This window comes from Macaca thibetana, chromosome X (genome assembly GCF_024542745.1).
Source record: "Macaca thibetana thibetana isolate TM-01 chromosome X, ASM2454274v1, whole genome shotgun sequence".
In the NCBI taxonomy this organism is placed as follows: Eukaryota; Metazoa; Chordata; class Mammalia; order Primates; family Cercopithecidae; genus Macaca; species Macaca thibetana.
This window is the reverse complement of record NC_065598.1, coordinates 52,923,784-52,944,281: the sequence shown is the minus strand read 5'-3', so window position 1 is coordinate 52,944,281 and position 20,498 is coordinate 52,923,784. Positions and strand designations below refer to the sequence as shown.

Below are 20,498 nucleotides of genomic sequence, written 5' to 3'. Positions count from 1 at the left end.
GGACTACAGGCGCCCGCCACCTCGCCCGGCTAGTTTTTTGTATTTCTTAATAGAGACGGGGTTTCACCGTGTTAGCCAGGATGGTTTCGATCTCCTGACCTTGTGATCCGCCCGTCTCGGCCTCCCAAAGTGCTGGGATTACAGGCTTGAGCCACCGCGCCCGGCCTATGCAGAGATTTTCACCTAGCAAGCTTTGGTACTTGGTTCATCTAGCATTTGTTAACCAATGATGTCCTTTGGTAGTCATTAAAGTTACCACAGCATGGGGGGCCTTTATATTCAGGTTTTGCTCAAGGGTTAGTTTATCTGCTTCTTGTGCTAACAGGGCCATTGCTGCCAGAGCCCTTAGACATGGGGGCCAGCCTTTGGAAACTCTGTCTAGTTGTTTTGAGAGATAGGCCACTGGCCTTGGCCAGGCCCCACAGTCTGGGTTGATACTCCAACTGCCATTTTTTCTCTTTCTGACACATAGAGTGTAAAGGGTTTTGTCAGGTCAGGTAGCCCCAGGGCTGGGGCTGACATAAGTGTTTCTTTTAACTCATGAAAAGCTTGTTGCTGTTGGTTGTAATAGATGTAGTTTATCTAATCTACATTTTTATTAACTGTCACTCACCAAAATCTTGATTCAAATCCTGCAGCTATTTGACTTCAAGTTTTAAATTGATCTGGTATTTCCCCGTGGGACTCCAGTTGCGGTCTAAATAGATGTGAGAGTCGAAAGACCTATAAGGGGTTTCTCTCGCTTTACGATGTCTTATTTTTCCTCCCTCTGGTTGATGAAATGCCAGGGTGAAAGGGATAGCCAATTGGACTAAAGTACAAGTGCCACTCCAGTTATTCCGCAGAGTACCCAGTAAAGGTCCACCACAATACCACCACACGTCCACTTGGGGATGAACAAGGGCTGACTAATTGATAAGTTCTTGAAAACTCTTAAGCTCTCTGCATCCCTTCAGGTCTCCAAGGAGCGCTAAATATCCTCCCTATCGTGAGAGACACGAAGGGAACTTACTGTTGGGAGATGGAGGCTGGATGGCCCTCGGGGGCTGACCCACAGGGTGCTGAACTTTGGGATATAGCAGAGAGAGCTTTGCACGACTTATTACTCCAGGTTGTAGAATCCTGGAAGAGAGTTACCATGCAGCCTACACCTGGTTGACTGGAGGGCCACCTTAGTGGAAAGGGGACAATCTGGGCCTCTAGCCTACTATATGCACAAGCATAACAATTGCTCTTGTTTAACGTGCGGATGGAGTATTTGATCCATTCCAACCAGGTATTTGCATCTTGGTATCCTGTTTTAATTGCCAAAGTTTGTTTTAAGTCTGTAACTTCTATGATTCTCTAGTAAAATGAATGTATGATTTTAGGAAATTACGAAAACCAGTTGGGGCAGTCCATCCTTGCTCTTTAGTGGTCCACAGAATGTTGGACCAACTATGGCATAAAAGTTCTACATTGGGGAGCAAGACCCCTGGTTGACACTGGAGTCTTTGTTTTTGTTTTGTTTTGTTTCATTTGAGACGGAGTTTCGCTCTTGTTGCCCAGGCTAGAGTGCAACGGCGCGATCTTGGCTTATCGCAACCTCTGCCTCCCAGGTTCAAGAGATTCTCCTGCCTCAGCCTCCTTAGTAGCTGGGATTACAGGCATGTGCCATAATGCCCGGCTATTTTTTTTTTGTATTTTTAGTAGAGACAGAGTTTCTCCATGTTGGTCAGGCTGGTCTCGAACTCCCAACCTGAGGTGATCCTCCCACCTTGGCCTCCCAAAGTGCTGGGATTACAGGCATGAGCCACCGCGTCCAGCCAACACTGGAGTCTTTATCGAACTTTCCTCGGATTAAATGGTCCTAATTTACTAATGCCCAGTCTGAGGAGAGTCAGGAGGGACAGAGGTACTTTTCTGAAGTAGAGAGCTGTCTTTGACTTCGCAAGTCCCCACAGGGTATAACAAGGCAAGCATTAAATGCAATAGTTTGAGGCGAAATTGACTTGGTTATGTTCATAACTAGATGGTCAGCAATAGAGCGAGGAAAGAAGAAAGAGTACTAGAATAGATGAAAGAGCTAAACTTTTCTTAGCTTTAGTTTGGTAGGGTTTTCCCCGGGACTGTAGCCCACGACTCTGGAGGGGGTGGCGCTTTCTTTACTTGGGTGTGATGAGTCCATCCTTTTTAAGCTGTACGAACAGCAGTCTCAGTGGTTAGCACAAGGTAGGGTCCTTCCTAGGCTGGCTCAAGTTTCCTTTCTTTTCACCCTTTGATAAGAACGTGATCTTCAGGCTGGTGTTGGTTTACAGGAAATTCTAGGGGTGGTACATGTACTAAAAGACTTTTAGTTTTGAGGGAAAGGAAAGTGGAAGATAAACCAAGTATATAATTTCTAAGAAATTGACCTTTTGTTTTAAATGTGAACTTCATAGTCCTTGGTGCCTTTCTACTGAGAAATTTCCTTTAGCACCTATTTTTATTAGTTTTTGGACTAAAGAAGCCAAACACCATTTTATATTTGACAATACTTCCTGTATGATTTTTATACCAGATAAGCTAAATTTTACCTTTATATTAGTGTGTTATTAATGTTAAACTTAGTTTTAATAAAACTTTGTATACATATTTATTCCATTTTTAATGTTGGACCATAAGGTAAGATTTTTATAGACTCTTTTTAACCTTTTATAATTTTTGTTAAAGAGTAGGTTGGTGCTTTAAGAAAAACTCATTGTGTTTTTACTTTAATGTCCAGTTCACAGAAAAACTGGATGATACCCCTTTACCTTTAATATGTTTACACACAGAATTTTCTTTACAATTAACATTTTAAAACTTGCTTAAACCTTCAAAACAATAATTTTTTTAACCTTTTAATGTAGGTAAAAATTTACATTCTTATGCCTCCTTATAATCCTTTTTACCAAAGGTATATTTTACTTTCCTTATACACCTTGCACATAAACTGTTTTTGTTTTCAATAGTTTTACATTCAGGAGGCCTAGTTACTTTTAAATTATACAACATTTCTTGCATAAATACTTTTTTTATAAAATTTTTCTCTTTCCCGACTTTCACAGACAATTCTTTGACATGCCTCAACTTTCTGACTTATTACAAACATTTCTTTCTTTAAACAACCAGTTAATTTATTTCAGGACAAGAATTTACCATATAACACTCTTTCTACATAAATTCTGGCCGCCCCCCCCCTCGCTTTTTCCCCTTTTTTTCCGAAAATGATAACTATTCTTTTCCAAAGCGAACTTCCTTTACGTCTGTGGACTAGACTGTCTAAGGCCACAAGATTAGAAGTTACTATAATACATGTTACACTGTTAGCTTTTAGCAAACTTTACTTTTGTTGAAAACCTTGTAAGTTTGGAATTTCAATTATCCTTTGCTCTTAACAAGACCTTGTTTAGTGCAAATTAACTTATAATTGGTATAGATGGCTTTTTTTTTTCTTTAATTACCTGAGAGGAACCATCTATTGCCCTGTCCTGAAAGGAGTTCCTCCTAGGTCTGGTCAGACTTTTGTATGGTAATCAAGATTTAGATCCCCTGTTAGGAAACCTGCTGGGTTAAGGGAATTTTCAGTGGTTAATGTTAAATCATCCTTTTTTTTTTTTTTTTTTTCTTAGGATACTTCTGAACTGGTGAGGTGTGCTCACAATGAGGTTTCCTCTAAAAGTTATTTTTTTACTTTTTTCTGTTAGCAAAGCAGTTGCCACTACAGATTGAATGCATTTGGGCCATCCACGGGTTACTGAGTTAAGGATTTTTGATAGGAAGGCCTCAGTGCTTTCGGGATATGCCCTTGTTTATACTGACAATGAAGTGGTATTGGAGTGTTACAGAGTTACAGCGAAGACCTTCAATTATCAATTATAGGTTTTAAATTTACCTTGGCTTTTAAAGGAATAGGGTACACTGTTTTTTGTTTTTTTTTTTCTTAACTACTTGTATATCTCTTTCTTTCTTTCTCTTTGATTTTCTGTCTTTTTCTCTTTGACTTTCCTTTTGCCTTGGTCTCTTTCTCTCTGCTTCTCTCTCTTTCTCTTTCCTTGGCTCCCTCTTTGTCTGTCTCTTCCTATTTGTCTCTTCCTCTCTCTCTTTGCCTCTTTTCCTCTCTGTCTCTTTCCTTTCTCTCTCTCTGCTGGTCTTTCCTTGCCTCTGCCAGCCACTTATGCTGCTGTTCTCTCAACCACTGTGGTGGGGGATGGGAGGGGGTGGCATCTAAAACCGGCTGTAACCAAGTGTCTATGTACAGGAACTGGTCTGGGTGCCCTGGCTTACAGGTTACCTTGTGCCATACCTTTGAAACAAGGGACCTGTCCAGGCTTCCTTCTGATGGCTAATCCACCTCTAATGCTGGCCAGTCTATCTCACACAACGTTTTAAGTTTTCCTGGTATCATAGTACTCCATAGTCTCCCTTAAATCCTTTCTTGAAATTTTTGAACATAGTTCCTAGTGGGATGGGCTTACTTTGTGCCTGACCCATGCTTCTTTGAGACAAAACACCACACTCACACCACACGCACACCACAAAACAAAGAACGGGTAAAAAGGGCACATACACACTTTTACAGTTTACACTAAACCAAAATCAAAACCAAAATCAGAGTATCAAGAAATCCAAGCCAGTTCAAAACCAAAACCAAAGTATCAAGCAATCTAAGTCAAGACAAAAACCAAAACCAAAGTGCCAGTACAGGCACGCCATGGGTGATCAGGCCACATTTCCACTCAAATGGAGTTGGCAAGTTCCAAAGACTACTCTTATCAAGTTTCAGATGTCCGGACTCCAAGTGCCAGTTCCTTCCTGGTGTTTAGCCACTGCATTGATCCTCCATGGGGGCCTGCCACATGCTGCTCTGGTGAGGCGTTCCACCGGGACAGTTGCCTCCCCGGGAGTGCTCTCAGGATCTGTGTCACTCAAGCTGGCCGGAGTCCCCCACAGGGATGCTCCACAGGGCAGGCCTAAGCCGCCTAAGGGACTGCCTTGACTGTCCATTAATCACCTCGCTTCCTGGTCAGGGAACCAATAAATGTAGCAGGACAAGCCGCAGACAAAACCCCTCAGACACCAAGTTAAAGAAGGAAGTGCTTTATTTGGCCGGGAGCTTTGGCAAGACTCACACCTCCAACAACCAAGCTCCCCAAGTGAGCAATTCCTGCACTGGTAATTAGAACAGAACGGAACAGAACAGGGATTTTCACAGTGCTTTTCCATGCAGTGTCTGTAATTTATAGATAACATAACTGATTAGGTCAGGGGTCAATCTTTAACTACCAGGCCCAGGGTGTGGCACCGAACTGTCTGCCTGTGGATTTCATTTCTGCCTTTTAGTTTTTATTTCTTTTTTCTTTGGAAGCAGAAACTGGGCATAAGACAATATGAGAGGTGGTCTCCTCCCTTACTGGGACTGCAGGTGCCTGCCACCACACCTGGCTAATTTTTGTTTTTTGTATTAGCCAGGATGGTCTCAATCTGCTGACCTTGTGATCTGCCTGCCTCAGCCTCCCAAAGTGCTGGGATTACAGGTGTGAGCCACTGCGCCCCACCTGTGTTCTGTGTTTTGTTTTGTTTTGTTTTAAGACAGAGTCTCCCTCTGTCACCCTGGCTGGAGTGCAATGGCACGATCTTGGCTCACTGCAACCTCCACCTCCCAGGTTCAAGCGATTCTCCTGCCTCAGCCTCCCAAGTAGCTGGGATTACAGGCACATGCCACCATGCTCAGCTAATTTTTGTATATTTTTAGTAGAGACAAGATTTCATCAGTTGACCAGGCTGGCCTTGAACTCCCAACCTCAAGTGGTACGCCTTCCTCGGCCTCTCAAAGAACTGGTATTACAAGGGATGAGCCACCACACCCAGCCTGCCTTTTTTTTTAATTATCCAAAAATGTTTATTATATATTTTTTGGAAAAGATCTGCATATGGGTGGACCCACAGTTCAAATCTATGTTGTTCAAGAGTCAACTTTGATCAGCTTTATATTGTTTTGTCTCTCTGTCTCCCCTTTACAAAAAAGAAGCTTTGGAAAGACTAATATGCTTTTCATTCTTTGCTTCCACTTTCTTCAGTCTTTCTCTGTCTATGAAGCCAACCTCTTCTGCTTAGCTCATTGGAACACTTATTCAGTTTTATGGAATGATATGTGGCCTGGTTCTAGAATTGTGAATAAAGACAACTGAGATCTTTAAATTACATTTGTTGTAAGTTGTCTTCTGACAGTCCTATATTACAGATGAGGAAAGCATTTTTCTTTTTCACAAAAGCATTTTTTTTTTTTTTTTTTTTTTTTGAGACGGAGTCTCGCTCTGTCACCCAGGCTGGAGTGCTGTGGCCGGATCTCAGCTCACTGCAAGCTCCGCCTCCTGGGTTCACGCCATTCTCCTGCCTCAGCCTCCTGAGTAGCTGGGACTACAGGCGCCCGCCACCTCACCCGGCTAGTTTTTTTGTATTTTTTAGTAGAGACAGGGTTTCACCGTGTTAGCCAGGATGGTCTCGATCTCCTGACCTCGTGATCCGCCCGTCTCGGCCTCCCAAAGTGCTGGGATTACAGGCTTGAGCCACCGCGCCCGGCCCACAAAAGCATTTTTTTTTTTTTTTTTTTTTTTTGAGGCGGAGTCTTCACTCTGTCGCCCAGGCTGGAGTGCAGTGGCACCATCTCGGCTCACTGCAAGCTCCGCCTCCCGGGTTCACGCCATTCTCCTGCCTCAGCCTCCGAGTAGCTGGGACTACAGGTGCCCGCCACCACGCCCGGCTAATTTTTTGTATTTTTAGTAGAGACGGGGTTTCACCGTGTTAGCCAGGATGGTCTCGATCTACTGACCTCGTGATCCGCCCGTCTCGGCCTCCCAAAGTGCAGGGATTACAGGCGTGAGCCACCGCGCCCGGCCCACAAAAGCATTTTTAACCACTGACAAAAAAAAAAAAAAAAAAAAAAGTATGATTAACTCATTGTAGGGACCGAGGGAAAACTTCCCCTTCACTCTCTGAAGATTCACTGAAGATCAACTGGCAAGAGGCAGATTAATAGGAGAAAAGGCATATAAAATGTATTAATGTGTACACATGTGCATGGGTGATATGGTTTGGTTCTGTGTCCCCACCCAAACCTCATGTCGAATTGTAATCCCCATGAGTCAGGGGAGGGGCCTGGTGGGAGGTGATTGGATCATGGGGGCAGATTTTCTCCCTTGCTAGTGAGTGAGTTCTCACAAGATCTGAGTATGGCACTTCACCCTTTGCTCTCTCTCTCTCCTGCTTCACCATGGTAAGAAGTGCTTGCTTCCCCTTATCATTGTATGTTCCCAGCCATGCGGAACTGTGAGTGCATTAAACTTCTTTTCGGCCAGGTGCGGTGGCTCACGCCTGTAATCCCAGCACTTTGGGAGGCCGAGGTGGGTGGATCACTGGAGGTCAGGAGTTTGAGGTCAGCTTGGCCAACATGGTGAAACCCCATCTTTACTAAAACTACAAAAATTGGCCAGGTGTGGTGGCAGGTGCCTGTAATCCCAGCTACTCGGGAGGCTGAGGCAGGAAAGTCACTTGAACCTTGAAGGCTGAGGTTGCAGTGAGCCGAGATCGCACCATTGCACTCCAGCCTGGCAACAAGAGCAAGACTTTGTCTCAAAATAAATAAATAAACAAAACAAACAAAAAGCAAACAAAACCCCTCTTTTCTTTATAAATTACCCAGTCTCCAGTAGTTCTTTATAGCAGTGTAAGAACAAACTAATACAATGGAAGTCGTATGAAATATGAAAACTCAAAGAAAGAACCAGAAGATTGAAGTTTTTACCATCCTGAGGTTACAGAAATAACAGGAGAGCATAGCAAGACTGGTTATGGGAGGGAGAGAAGAGGAAAGACCTGACTAGCAAAGGCGGTCTTGTCATGCAGAAGAAACCTCACTGGGCTGGGCACAGTGGTTCACGCCTGTAATCCCAGCATTTTGGGCGGCCGAAGTGGGCGGATCATCTGAGGTCAGGATTTTGAGACCAGCCTGGCCAATATGGTGAAACCTCATCTCTACTAAAAATACAAAAAAATTAGTCGGGCGTAGTGGTCGGCACCTGTAACCCCAGCTACTGAGGAGGCTGAGGTAGGAGAATTGCTTGAATCCAAGAGGCGGAGGCTTCAGTGAGCCGAGATCACGCCATTGCACTCCAGCCTGGGCAACAAGAGTGAAACTCCATCTCAAAAAAAAAAAAAAAAAAAAAAAAGAAAAGAAAAAGAAAGAAACATCACTGGTAGCAGCTTTCAGAATACGTGTCTATCAGACTCCCATAGGTGTCAGACTCTCAGTCTGTCTCTGCCACAAGCCAATCCTTGCTAGATCGGACAAGAGGGCGGGGGTGGAGAAAGCCCGGCTCTTTATTTCATCAATGCAGATTTGTCTACAGATGCAAATGTCCTCCACAAAAGGCAGTTTGCAGGGCTATTCCTGTCTGCAGGCCCTCTGAATAGCCATCTCAAAATATGTCAAAGAAGTGTATTTTGGGGTGTAATATTTTTGGTTTTCTTTAGTCCCCCATTTGAAACTTTATTTTCAGAAAGTTTCACATATTAAAGTAGAATTGGTAGCTATGGAGAGATTTGGGTTAGACGTTCTGAGATAAGAAATAGGCACAGGGGGAGAAAACATAGATTTGAAGAAGCAGGGAAAAAAATTGAACACGCTGTTCTGTATCTTCTTTATTATTATTATTTTTTATGTTTAAAAAATTTTTTGGCCGGGCGCGGTGGCTCAAGCCTGTAATCCCAGCACTTTGGGAGGCCGAGACGGGCGGATCACGAGGTCAGGAGATCGAGACCATCCTGGCTAACACGGTGAAACCCCGTCTCTACTAAAAAATACAAAAAAAACTAGCCGGGCGAGGTGGCGGGCGCCTGTAGTCCCAGCTACCCGGGAGGCTGAGGCAGGAGAATGGCGTAAACCCGGGAGGCGGAGCTTGCAGTGAGCTGAGATCTGGCCACTGCACTCCAGCCTGGGCGACAGAGCGAGACTCCGTCTCAAAAAAAAAAAAAAAAAAAAAAAAAAAATTTTTTTTGTAGAGACAAGGTCTTGCTATGCTGCCCAGGCTTGTCTCGAACTCCTGGTCTCAAGTGATCCTACCACCTCAGCCTCCCAAAACGCTGGGATTACAGGCATGAGCCACCACGGCCAGCCCCATATCTTCTTGAATCATGCTTTTAGTCCTGAGAATAGGTTGATTCAGGGTTGGTTGGTTGCTTGGTTGTTTTAGGGATAGAGTCTTGCTTTGTCACGCAGGCTGGAGTACAGTGGCATGATCATAGCTCACTGCAGCCTCAAACTTCCGAATTCAAGAGATCCTCCTGCCTCAGCCTCCCATGTAGCTAGGACTACAGGCATGTGCCACCATGCCATGCTAATTTGTTTTTTATTTTCTGTAGAGATGGAATCTCACTGTGTTGCCTATGCTGGTTTCAAACTCCTGGCCTCAAGAAGTCCTCCTGCTTCGGCCTCTCAAAGTGCTGAGATTACACGTGTGAACCACTGTGCCCAGCCTGTTCAGTTAACTAGCTGCGTCTCATTTCAGGAGATAGTGTTGCAGATAGGCTCTCGAAGCTAGGCCTCTATATATGAGGCAGGCAAACAGATCTTAAGAGGAATTTCTTATGTTTTTTTTCTTTGAGATGAAGTTTCACTCTTTTTTTTTGAACAATTAATTAATAATCATTTTTATTAATTTAGTAATAATCTTTATTACTAAATAAAAATTATTTTAAAATATTAATTTTATTTTTGTTTATTTATTTATTATTATTATACTTTAAGTTCTAGGGTACATGTGCACAACGTGCATGTTTGTTACATATGTATACATGTGCCATGTTGGTGTGCTGCATCCATTAACTCATCATTTACATTAGGTATATCTCCTAATGCTATCCTTCCCCCCTCCCCACTCCCCACAATAGGTCCCGGTGTGTGATGCTCCCCTTCCTGTGTCCAAGTGATCTCATTGTTCAATTACCACCTATGAGTGAGAACATGCGGTGTTTGGTTTTCTGTTCTTGCGATAGTTTGCTGAGAATGATGGTTTCCAGCTGCATCCATGTCCCTACAAAGGACACAAACTCATCCTTTTTTATGGCTGCATAGTATTCCATGTTGTATATGTGCCACACTTTCTTAATCCGGTCTGTCACTGATAATAATATTTTATTATCTATTATTAATACCACATGAAGAGAAAACCAATTTTACTCTTTTATTAGTGTTTGTTGTTGTTGTTGTTGTTTTTTGAGACAGGGTCTCTCTCTTTCACCCAGGCTGAAGTGCAGTGGCACGATCTCAGTTCACTGCAGCCTTGACTAAGCAATCCTCCCACCTCAGCCTCTCAAGTAGCTGGGACTACAGGCATGCGCCACGATGCCCAACAATTTTTTTTTTTCGAGACGGAGTCTCGCTCTGTCACCCAGGCTGGAGTGCAGTGGCATGATCTCGGCTCACTGCAACCTCCATCTCCCAGGTTCAAGCGATTCTCCTGCCTCAGTTTCTCAAGTAGCTGGGACTACAGGCACGCACCACCACGCCCAGATAATTTTTGTATTTTTAGTAGAGACGGGGGTTTCACCATGTTGGCCAGGCTGGTCTCGAACTCCTGACCTCAGGTGATCCACCCACATCAGCCTCCCAAAATGCTAGGATTACAGGTATGAGCCACCATGCCCGACCCCAACTAATTTTTTCTTATTTTCTGTAGAGACAAGGTCTCAATATGTTGCCCAGGCTGGTCTCAAACTCCTGGGCTAAAGTGATTGTGAGCCTTCCGCCTTGGCCTCCCAAAGTGCTGGGATTACAGGCGTGGGCATGAGCTACTGTGCCTGGCCTTTTTTTTTTTTTTTTTTTTTGAGAGTGAGTCTCACTCTGTTGCCCAGGCTGGAGTGCAGTGGTGCGATCTCAGCTCACTGCAAACTCCGCCTCCTGTGTGCCTGGCTTTCTTTTATGATCATAATGTATAGAGCAATTTCATTTCTGCCACTAGGCCAGTAACAGACTTAATTCTGCATGAAGGCTAATTAATGGCTGCTTGCCCAATAGGATTAAACATGTCTTTTTTTTATCCTCTAATATTTCCCTCCACTGATCTGTTTGCGTATTATGATTACCATTGATTATCTCTTTATTAAAATAGTCCCTTTATCTTATAATTAATGTGACCATGTAAATTACTATCTAAAGTTCGACAAATTTAAGAATAAAAGGGGTACTATTAATAATTATACTGGGCCGGGCGTGGTGGCTCACGCCTGTAATCCCAGCACTTTGGGAGGCCAAGGCGGGCGGATCATGAGGTCAGGAGATTGAGACCATCCTGGTGGTGAAACCCCGTCTCTACTAAAAATACAAAAAATTAGTCAGGCATGGTGGCAGGCGCCTGTGGTCCCAGCTACTTGGGAGTCTGAGGCAGGAGAATGGTGTGAACCCGGGAGGAGGAGGTTGCAGTGAGCGGAGATTGCGCCACTGCACTCCAGCCTGGGTGACAAAGCGAGACTCTGTCTCAAAAAAAAAAAATAATTATACTGGAGGCCAGGTGAGGCGGCTCACCCCTGTAATCCCAGCACTTTGGGAGGCCAAGGTAGGGAGGATCACTTGAGGCCAGGAGTTCGAGACCAACCTGGCCAACATAGTGAGACCCTGTGTTTTATTTTAAACAAAGATTTTAAAAATTAGCTTGGCATGGTGATACACACCTGTAGTCCCAGCTACTTGGGAGGCTGAGGCAGGAGTTCAAGGCTGTAGTAAGCTCTGATCACACCACTGTACTCCAGCCTGGGAGACAGAGCAAGACTCTGTCTCTAAAAAAATTTTTTTTGGGCCGGACGCGGTGGCTCATGCCTGTAATCCCAGCACTTTGGGAGGCCAAGGCGGGTGGATCACCAGGTCAGCAGACAGAGACCATCCTGGCTCATATGGTGAAACCCCGTCTCTACCAAAAATACAAAAAGCTAGCCGGGCGTGGTGGCACGCACCTGTAGTCCCAGCTACTCAGGAGGCTGAGGCAGGAGAATTGCTTGAACCTGCGAGGCGGAGGTTGCAGTGAGCCAAGATCACACCACTGGACCATAAAGCGAGACTCGGTCTCAAAAAGAAAATTAATAATAATTATACTGGGCAATAGGTGTGAACAAACCGCATAAACTGGGATGTGTGGCTCTGTTTTATTTTATTTTCAATTTATGATGGGTTTATCAGGATATAGTCGCCTCGTAAATTGAGGAGCACCTGTACAACTTTAGCGTCTCTCTAGTCCTCCCTCCTTCTAGATAAGATTTATTCATATACCCAATCATAGGATTATTTTCACTTCTGGATAGCATTCCACCTAACGTAAAACCTCACTTCTTTAAGCCCTCCCGCAAAACATCTAACACAAGCCCAAATCCCATAACGTATCTGTTCTGACACCCTCTTTCTGAGATGCCCCAGAGTTCTCTATGGTGTGCATTCTCCTCTGCTGCAAAAAGTAATAAACCCAACTTGTTCAACTAAGGGCATGTTCATGTTCCCAGTCTTTGGCTGCAGGGCACTGACACTGACACATTACAGGGCACTCACGCCTGTAATCCCAGCTACTCGAGAGGCTGAGGCACGAGAATCACTTGAACCCAGGAGGCAGAGGCTGCAGTGAGCTGAGATCATGCCACTGAGCCTGGCCCATCTTTTTCTTTTTGAGACAGGGTCTCACTCTATCGCCCAGGCTGGAGTGCAGTGGCAGGATCTTGGTTCACTGCAGCCTCGACCTCCCGGACTCAAGCAATCCTCCTACCTCAGCCTCCCCACTAGCTGGGACTACAGGCGCATGCCACAATGCCCGGCTAATTTTTGTATTAATTATTTTTGTGGAGATGGGATTTCACCACGTTGGCCAAGCTGGACTTGAACTCCTGGGTTCAAGCGATCCACTCGCCTCAGCCTCCCAAAGTGCTAGGATTGCAGGCGTGAGCCACCACGCCCAGTGAGTGACCTTACGAGTCTTTCAGACCAGCTGACATCAGTAGTTTTACTGGCATGCAGAGCCTAAAACAATATTTCAAAGGGAAAACAATGTTTTATAATGTTCAAGTTGCTATCTATAGAGCAATTAAGGGGTAGGATAAACTAGGGTTTATGTGATTGTGGGAAAATGGGCAGCAGACAACTCTGAGGAAGCAGATCAGGGAGCAAGCTGACCTCATGATGAATGCTGAATGTGCTGCAAGCTTGGTTTATTTTTGTTTCTCCCCCTCCCTTCTTCCCTGATTAATTTTCTTTTTTAAGTTTATGGGTTGGTTTCAGCTCCCCTGGACTTGATTATCCCTCAGTCCTGAGGTGAGAGTTAATATGGTGGGAATCGGGCAAAGACCACTCCAGCTTTTTTCTTTCCCGGCAAGGGGCGTAGTCGGAGTGAGATTCAGGATTAGAGGAGTGAAACTGCCTGGCAGTAACCTGTAAGTATCTATGAGTGCCTCGTCGAGGATTTCAGGGGCATGAACACATTAGTGCTCCTGTGCAGGGTCTTAGCATAGCAAAACCAGAACCCAATTTTTTTTTTCTTTTTCTTCTTTTTTTTTTTTTTTTTTTTGTTTTGAGATAGAGTCTCGCTCTTGTCACCCAGGCTCTAGTGCAGTGTCATAGTCTTGGCTCACTGCAACCTCTGCCTCCCGGGTTCAAGCAATTCCCCTGCTTCAGCCTCCCGAGTAGCTGGGATTACAGGTGCCCGCCACCACGCCTAGCTAATTTTTGTAATTTTAGTAGAGACGGGATTTTGCCATGTTGGCCAGGCTGGTCTCGAACTCCTGACCTCAGGTGATCTCCCTGCCTTGACCTCCCAAAGTGCTGGGATTACAGGCGTGAGCCATTGCGTGGGAGCCCAAATTTTTAAAGTCCTTGTAAAACAGACTGAAAACCTTGGTGTAGCCATGAGGTTTTATTTAACAGAGCCTGTTTTGTCAGTCTTATGATCTGATCTCTAGAGATCTTAACATTAATGCTGGTCAGCTGTTGTGTCTAAACCATAAAAGAGAGGAGGTATAATGAGGTATGTCTGACCTCCTGTCCCATTATGACTGGAACTCAGCTTTAAGCTTTTGGGGGAGTCCTCAGTTACAAGAGGGTCCATTCCGTTGGCTGAGGGGACTTAGGTTTTTATTTTTCATTTACATTTCCCCTTTTGTGGCCAAGATTTGTCAGAGGCAGCACTGATAGCCAAATTTTTAATTTTGTCCCATATCATCGTTAGGGTGATGCAGCTACCTAGCCTGAGTCCACCTTGTCCCTTGGTAAGACCCCTGTGGCCAAGGGACTTAGAGCCAAAAGAATGATAGCCAATTAAATGTTTTAGGGCAGATGGGAATGGAGGTGGGCAGACATTCATTAACCCTTAAAACCTTTTAAGTAATATCTGTCAAAAGTCAAAAGCCAAAATTAAGGTGGCCAGGTGCAGTGGCTCACGTCTACAACCCCAGCACTTTGGGAGACCAAAGCGGGCAGATCACTTGAGCTCAGGAGTTCCAGACCAGCGTGGCAACATGGTAAAACCTTGTCTCTACAAAAAATACAAAAATTAGCTGGGTGTGGTGGTAAACACCTGTAGTCCCAGTTACTTGGGAGGCTGAGGCGAGAGGATGGCTTGAGCCCAAGAAGTTGAGGCTGCAGTGAGCCATAAGCCAAGATCCTGCCCCTGTCCAGAAAAAAAAAAAAAAAAAAAAAAAAAAAAAAAAAAAGGTAATTTTATAGAATTGAATCCTGGTCTTAGCTACTGACTTGTAGTAATTAGGTATATAAAACATTAATATTTTGTTAAACTCATTTGAGTTAAGAAATTTAGAGAGGCAAAGTTCCTCAGTTTGTCAGCTGTTTAAGCATCTGTGTGTCTTTTCTTGATTTGGAGGGTCTGAACTAATTGCATCCCTCAAAACCAGCCCTTATAATCTCACATGCCCATCTCTTCTGTGATAGTCCCTGGGCCTAGATGGAGGGTGTTTAATATTGTATAGCTTTAGCTGCAGTGTGTTGACGACAGAAAACAGATGGTCCCAGTGGGATTGAATAGTTTTAAATTCTGGCCCTGTGTCTCATGAAAGCAGTTAATTTTTTATTTTTTTATTCTTTAGTAGAGAGACAATCATGTCACATGCAAATAAAGTTGACTCCTTCCTTTCCAATAAATCTGCCTTATTTCTTTTTCTTGCCTTAGTGCCTTGACTAGACCAATGTTAAACAAAAATGATCCTTTTATTATCTTTTTCTGATGTTAGGATGAACATAATGTCTTTTATCCTTAAGAATGAGATTGACTGTAGTTTCTATGTAAGTGCCCTTTCAGAGGTTGAGGTAGGTCTCTTCTATTCCTAATTTTTTAAGAGTTTGGTTTTGCTCAGTTTTATTATGTTTCATTGAGTCAGGAATGGATGTTGACTTTTGTCAAATACTTTAGTAACATCAATTATGATCATATTTTTTCCTTAGTCTGTTAATATGGTGAATTACATTGATTGATTTTCTTTAATTTTTTTCAATTATTTATTTATTTATTTATTTAGAGACAGGGTCTCACTCTGTTGCCCAGGCTGGAGTGCAGTGGTGTGATCTCGGCTCACTGCAGCCTTGACCTCACGGGCTCAGGTGATTCTTTTACCTCGGCCTCCCAAGTAGCTGTGACTACAAGTGCATGCTACCAGGCCCAGCTAACTTTTTGTATTTTTTGTAGAGATGGGGTTTTGCAAGTTGGCCAGGCTGGTCTGGAACTCCTGGACTCAAGTGACCAACCCACCTCAGCCTCCCAAAGTGCTGGAAGTACCGGGATGAGCCACCATGCCTGGCATGATTGATTGTCAATGTATCAAACCAACCTCACGTTCCTGGGATAAGCCCCAGTTGGTTGTAATATATTATCTTTTTTTTTGAAATGGAGTTTCCCTCTTGTTGCCCAAGCTGGAGTGCAATGGCGCGATCTCGGCTCACTGCAACCTCCGCCTCCCAGGATCAAGCGATTCTCATGCCTCAGCCTCCCAAGTAGCTGGGATTACAGGCGCGCACCATCACGGGTGGCTAATTTTTTGTATTTTTAGTAGAAATGGGGTTTCACCATGCTGGCCAGGCTGGTCTCGAACTCCTGGTCTCAGGCGATCTGCCTGCCTCGTTCTCCCAAAGTGTTGGGATTACAGGCATGAGCCACTGCATCTGGCCATATATTATCTTTTTTGTGAATTGTGTTGGATTTGATTTACTAGAATTTTGTTAAAAATTTGCATATCTATGTTTGTGGGAGATATTTGGTCTGTCATTTTTTTTTCTTGTGGTGTCTTTGGTTTTGATATCAGGATCAAGGTAATGCCGAATTCATAGAACATATTGGGAAGTATTTCCTCCTTGTAGTAGACAGAATTCTAAGATTCCCAGCCACTGGTGCACGTGCACACCTCTAGTTATTTAATTAAACACGAATCTAGCTACTGCTGCTAAGGGATTTTGCAGATGTAACTAAAGTCCCAAATCAGTTGATCTTAAAATAGAGAGATTATTTGGGTGGGCCTGACCTAATCACATGAGCCCTTTAAATTTGTGTCTAAAAGAGAGAAGAATGAAATGTATTTCACACATTGTTTCTGGCCTGAAGACATAGGAGGCCACGTGGCAAAAAATGTGAGTGTCCTCTGGGAGATGAGAGCAGCCTTGGCTGACAGCCAGCAAAGAAACAGGATCCTCATTTGTACAACTGCAAATAACTGAATTTTACCAACAACAAGAATGAGCTTAGAAGTGTGTTTTTCCTCAGAGCCTGCAAACAAGAGCTCAGCCTGGCTAACACCTTGATTCAGCCTTGCGGTACTCTGAACAACAACAACAACAAAAACTGTTGTTTGGGACTTACTAACCTACGGAAGCTGAGATAATAAATGTGTATTGATTTAATGTGTTATGCAGCAACAGAAAATTAATATGCTCCTCTTTTATTTTCTGGAAGAGTTTGTGTACAACTGCTATTATTTCTTCCTGCTTGATCAAATTCACCAATGAGGCCATCTGGGCATGGGGTTTTCTTTTGTTTGTTTTTTTGTTTGAAACAGGGTCTTGTTCTGTCACCCAGGCTGGAGTGCAGTGGCATGCTCATAGCTCATTATAACCTTGAACTCCTGGGCTCAAGTGATCCTCCCGCCTCAGCCTCCCAAGTAACTGGGACCACAGGCACACACCACCACACCATATCTGGCTAACTTTTTTTTTTTTTTTTTAGATGGAGTCTTGCACTGTCAACCGGGCTGGAGTGCAATGGCGTGATCTCAGCTCACTGCAACCTCCACCTCCCAGGTTCAAGCGATTCTCCTGCCTCAGCCTCTGGAGTAGCTGTGATTACAGGCACCTGCCACCACACCCGGTTAATTTTTTTTTTTTTATTTGCATTTTTAGTAGAGATGGGGTTTCACTATGCTGGCCAGGCTGGTCTCGAACTCCTGACCTTATAATCTGCCCGCCTCGGCCTCCCAAAGTGCTGGGATTATAGGCATGAGCCACTGTGCCCGGCCCTGGCTAATTTTTAAACTTTTTGTAGAGACAGGGATCTCGCTTGGTTGCCTAGGCTGGTCTTGAACTCCCAGCCTCAAGCGATCCTCCCACCTCAGCTTCCCAAAGTGCTGGGATTATAGGCGTGAGCCACTGCACCTAGCCAGGGAAAGGGGTTTTCTTTGTGGGAAAGTTTTTTACTACGAAATAAATTTATTTAAAGACAGGGCTGCCGGGCGCGGTGGCTCAAGCCTGTAATCCCAGCACTTTGGGAGGCCGAGACGGGCGGATCACAAGGTCAGGAGATCGAGACCATCCTGGCTAACATGGTGAAACCCCGTCTCTACTAAAAAAATACAAAAAACTAGCCGGGCGAGGTGGTGGACGCCTGTAGTCCCAGCTACTCGGGAGGCTGAGGCAGGAGAATGGCGTGAACCCAGGAGGTGGAGCTTGCAGTGAGCTGAGATCCAGCCACTGCACTCCAGCTTGGGTGACAGAGCAAGACTCCGTCTCAAAAAAAAAAAAAAAAAAAAAAAAAAGACAGGGCTATTCAGGTTGTCTTTTGTCTGGAGTGAGCTTTGGTAGCTTGTATCTTTTAAGGAATGTATCCACTTCATCTTCAATGTCAAATTTATGAACATAAGTCTCTTGTTTTGGGATTCTCCTGCCTCAGCCTCCCAAGTAGCTGGGATTACAGGCGCCCGCCACTACGCCCGACTAATTTTTATATTTTTAGTAGAGATGGGGTTTTGCCATGTTGGCCAGTCTGGTCTTGAACTCCTGACCTCAAGTGATCTGCCCGCCTCAGCCTCCTGAAGTGCTGGGGTTACAGGCATAAGCCACCGCGCCCAGTTGCCTTTATCTTTATTATTCCCTTTTATCTGTTTACTTTGGGTTTAATTTCCTCTTTGTATCATAGTTTCTTAGTGTACAAGCTGAGGTCATTGATTTGAGACCACTCTTTTCTAATAAAAGAATTTAGGCTGGGCACAGTGGCTCACACCTGTAATCCCAGCATTTTTGGGAGGCCAAGGTGGGAAGATGGCTTGACCCCGGGAGTTTAAGATTAGCCTGGGCAACATAGACCCCATCTCTACAAAAATTAAAAAAAATTAGCCGGGTGTCATGGCGCATGCCTGTGGTTCCAGTTACTTGGGAGGCTGAGGTGGGAGGATCGCTTGAGCCCAGGAAGTCGAGGCTACAGTGAGCTGTGATCTCGCCACTGCACTCCAGCCTGGGCAACAGAGTGAGACTCTGTCTCAAAAAATAATAATCATAATTTAATGCTATAAATTCTTTTCTAAGCACTCCAACTTTGTTTTTCCTTCATTCCATAAATTTTGATATGTTGTGTTTTCATTTTAATACAGTTCAAAATACTTTCTGATTTCTTCTTTGACCTATGATATGCTGGTTATTGATTTATTGCCTCTCAACTTCAAATTCAACTTTCTGTCTGCTCTGTGAAAATGGAGCATATTTTAACTATTTTTTCCTTGGCCAGCTGCCACTGAAGCTTTCTCAGAGGGTGCTGGAAAGATATTGCAATAGGAAAAGGGGCTTCCTTCCTGATTCCTGTGCTCACTTGGCAGGCTCCTGCTGCCTGGCTTTTTCTAACATCAGACTCCTCCAGTGCTCACAGCCTTTCCAGTGCCTGGTTCCTGCAGTGCGTGGTGGCCAATAGCACCCAGTGGCCAGCAGCTTTCCCCTTCCTCCAGCACTCACTCTCAGGAGTTTTGTGGCAGAGTGCCTCTGGATCCCACAGTGCTCACAGCTTCCCCAGTGTCGGGCTCCTGCAGTAGACAGAGGCCAGCAGCACTCAGCAGTGAACAGCTTTCCCTAGCACCATAGCTAACAGATTTCCAGAGGGTAGATTTCCAACAGCTTCCATCAGTGCAGCACCACAGTGAACTTCTCTGCCATTCAGTAACTACAGCCATGCTTTTTCCAATAAGCTCTGGATCTCAACCTCATTGGTGTTCTGTCTCAGCCTAGGGATGGTGACTATGCCTTGTATCTGTTATTCCTGTATTCTTTAGAGATCTTCTCACATCTTAGTAGCCAATCCCTTGTTATTCTAAATCCCTGTTATAGGTTGTGGGTTTTTTTCCCCACCCAACTACACCAGAACAGAGGTAATTTTTCTTTAAGTTTTTTTTTTTTTTTTTTTTAACAGGGTCTCGGTCTGTCACACAGGCTGGAGTGCAGTGGTACGATCATAGCTCACTACAGCCTCAACCTCCTGAACTCAAGTGATCCTCCTGCCTCAGCCTCCCGAGTAGCTGGAACTATAGTCATGCATCACCACGCCCAGCCATTGTTGTTTATTTTTTGTAGAGATGGGGTTTCGCCCTGTTGCCCAGGCTGGTTTCAAACTCCTGAGCTCAAGCGATCCACCTGCCTCAGTCTCTCAAAGTGCTGGGATTACCGGTGTGAGCCACCATACCTAGCCCAGGGGTAAATTCTTATATTAAACTTTCTCTGCTCAAATTCCTGTGTCATTCTGTCTCCTAACTGGACTAAGACTGATACAGAATTGTTGCCAGGAATGGTCCCAGGAAATGTACCTGCAGAGATTGCACTTGGGGATTGGTTTGTTCATGTTCTGGGCTTGAGCATAGTGCTGAACTCTTTGCCAATGAGAAATGGATGCTAATAATCCCTGGCATGTAGAGGCATCACAATTAATAAACCTAGGGTTGATTGTGATGAAGTGCCAACTGAAGCACATGCCTTGGGAGCCCAAATGGCTGCCGCACTTGACCATCATGACAGTAATCGTGACTATAAGGACTGTGTTGTGGGATGGATTGTTTTGAATGCACTCGAGCATTTACAAAGAGAAAATGATGGGCCAGGTGCAGTGACTCATGCCTGTAATCCCAGCACTTTGGGAGGCCGAGGTGGGTGGATCATGAGGTCAGGAGATCAAGACCATCCTGGTTAACTTGGTGAAACCCCGTCTCTACTAAAGATACAA

At 44.4% G+C, this 20,498-nt stretch overlaps 2 protein-coding genes across 13 annotated transcripts in view; one reads left to right on the top strand and one right to left on the bottom strand.

Moving 5' to 3' along the window:
• The window catches only part of TSR2 (TSR2 ribosome maturation factor), a 1,158,091-nt gene that overhangs the window by 930,787 nt on the left and 206,806 nt on the right, over positions 1-20,498 (bottom strand). The window contains exon 1 of one of the 12 annotated variants that reach the window (XM_050777067.1): positions 13,694-13,697. The exons of 9 other annotated variants lie outside the window; for them this stretch is intronic. The gene's annotated coding sequence lies outside the window, so the exon portion shown is untranslated. Of the gene's footprint in view, positions 1-3,193; positions 3,199-13,693; positions 13,698-20,498 lie in introns of those variants that run through there. 2 more of the 12 variants (XM_050777059.1, XM_050777083.1) reach the window with 2 other exon arrangements.
• The window catches only part of HSD17B10 (hydroxysteroid 17-beta dehydrogenase 10), an 81,399-nt gene that overhangs the window by 9,193 nt on the left and 51,708 nt on the right, over positions 1-20,498 (top strand). The window lies entirely within an intron of this gene.